Source organism: Chlorocebus sabaeus, chromosome 16, assembly GCF_047675955.1.
Source record: "Chlorocebus sabaeus isolate Y175 chromosome 16, mChlSab1.0.hap1, whole genome shotgun sequence".
Lineage (NCBI taxonomy): Eukaryota > Metazoa > Chordata > Mammalia > Primates > Cercopithecidae > Chlorocebus > Chlorocebus sabaeus.
The window spans coordinates 29,907,440-29,909,923 of NC_132919.1; the positions used below are offsets into that span (position 1 = coordinate 29,907,440).

General features: G+C 40.2%; 1 pseudogene; it reads left to right on the top strand.

Moving 5' to 3' along the window:
* The first annotated feature begins 604 nt into the window (after positions 1 to 604).
* On the top strand, positions 605 to 718 carry LOC119621964 (U6 spliceosomal RNA; annotated as a pseudogene).
* The last annotated feature ends 1,766 nt before the right edge of the window (positions 719 to 2,484 follow it).

Below are 2,484 nucleotides of genomic sequence, written 5' to 3' on the forward strand. Positions count from 1 at the left end.
TTACCAAAACTGACTAAGGGCCAGGTGTGGTGGCTCATACCTGTAATCCCAGCACTTTGGGAGGCCGAGGCAGGAGGATTGCTTGAATCCAGGAGGTTGAAACCAACCTGGGCAACAGAGTGAGACCTTGTCTCTACAAATATATAAATTTTTTTAAATAAGCAGGGCATAGTGGTGCATGCCTGTAGTCCCAGCTATTCGGGAAGCTGAGGCAGGAGGACCATGGCACTGCAGCCTGGGCAACAGAGCAAGACCCTGTCTCAAGGAAAAACAAAAAAACTGACTTAGAAATAGAGGATCTGAATAAACAAATAATCGTTAAAGGAATTAAATTCATGTTTTAGAAATCTATCCCCACCTACACAAACACACAATATGTGGTCCAGGTGATTTTACAAGTTAACTCTACCAAACATTCAAAAAACAGACAACCAACTTCATGCAAACGATTCCAAAGAACAGGAAAAGAAGGAAAACCTTCAAACTATTTTATGAGGTAAATATAACCTTGATACCAAAATGAAACAAGAAAAATATAAGAAAGGAAAATTACAGCACAATCTCACTTTTGAACAATTTGAGATGCAATAATCTTAAATAAAATGTTTTCAAACCAAGCGCTCGCTACACATGTACTAAAATTAGAACAACACAGAGTAGATTAGCATGGCCCCTGTGCAGGGATGACACACATGTCTCACCCCAGTTAAAATGGCTTCTACCCAAAAGTCAAGCAATAACAAATGCTAGTGAGGTTGTGAAGAAAAGGGAACCCTCGAACGCTATTGGTGGGAACGTAAATTAGTACAAGCACTATGGAAAACAGTTTGGAGGTTCCTCAAAAAACTAAAAACAGAGCTACCATATGATCCAGCAATCCCACTGCTGGGTATATTCCCAAAATAAAGGAAAATAGTACATTGAAGAGATATCTGCACTCCTATGTTTGTTGCAGCACTATTCACAATAGCTAAGATTCAGTGTCAATTAACAGATGAACGTATAAAGAAAATGTGGTACATATACACAATGGAGTACTATTCAGTCACAAAAAAGAATGAGATCCAGTCATTTGCAACAACATGGGTGGAACTGGAGGTCATTTTGTTAAGTGAAATAAGCCAGGCATGGAAAGACAAACATCGCATGTTCTCATTTATTTGTGGGATCTAAAAATCAAAACAACTGAACTCATGAACATAAAGAGTAGAAGGATGGTTACCAGAGGTTAAGAATGGTAGCCGGGGACTGATGGGGAGGTGGTGATGGTTAATGCATACAAAAAAATAGAAAGAATGAATAAGGGCTGGGCATGGTGGCTCACGCCTGTAATTCCCATCTCTACTAAAAATACCAGTATTAGCCGGGTGTGGTGCCGTGCGCCTGTAGTCCCAGCTACTTGGCAGGCTGAGGCAGGAGAATTGCTTGAACCTGGGAGGTGGAGGTTGCAGTGAGCCAAGATCACGCCACTGCACTCCAACCTGGGTAACAGAGCTACGATTTTGATAGCACAACAGGGTGACTATAGTCAATAATAACTTAATTGTACATTTTAAATTAAAGAGTGTAATTGAATTGTTTGTAACTCAAAGGATGAATGCTTGAGGGGATGGATACCCCATTCTCCATGACCTGCTTGTTTCACATTGCATGCCTGTATCAAAAATCTCACATACCCCATAAATATATATACCTACTCTGTACCCACAAAAATTAAAAATTAAAAAAAAATTCTTTTAAGTTCACAAACCAATACAGCATTATGTACTACAATAACAACAACCAAGGTAAACCAATGAGGTTTATTTCAGGAATAAAAGAATGGTTTAACATTAGAAAATCTGTTAACATAATTAACAGGAATAGATCAAAAAGGGAAATTATATATAGAAAAATTATTTGAAAAAACTAAGGGCTGGGTGTATATCCATTTGTGATCTGTGCTATGGTTTGACTGTCACTGCCAAAACTCATGTTGGAACCTTAATTCTCATGCATCAATATTAGGAGGTGGTACCTTTAAGAGGTGATTAGGCCATTACTATAGATTAGCATCTTTCTCTAGAAACTCGATTAATTCCTGGGAAGGGATTCATTTCCCCAAGCAGGTTTTGTTTTTGTTTTTCTTTCTGAACCAGGGTCTCGTTGTGTCACCCAGGCTGGAGTGCAGTGGTAGAGTCGTAGCTCACTGCAGCCTCAAATTTCTGGGCTCAAGTGATCCTCCTGTCCCAGAGTAACTGGGACTACAGGTGCACACCACCACACCTGGCTAGTTTTTTTTTTTTTTTTAATTTTGTATAGAGATGAGGTTTTGCCGTGCTACCTAGGCTGGTCTCAAACTCCTGAACTCAAGCAATCCACCTGCCTCAGCCTCCTAAAGTGCTCCCAAAGGATTACAGGCGTGAGCCACCATGCCCGGCCTAGCAGGTTGTTATAAAGCAAGATTGCCTCTCCTGTTTGGTCTCTCAGCACATACCCGCTTCC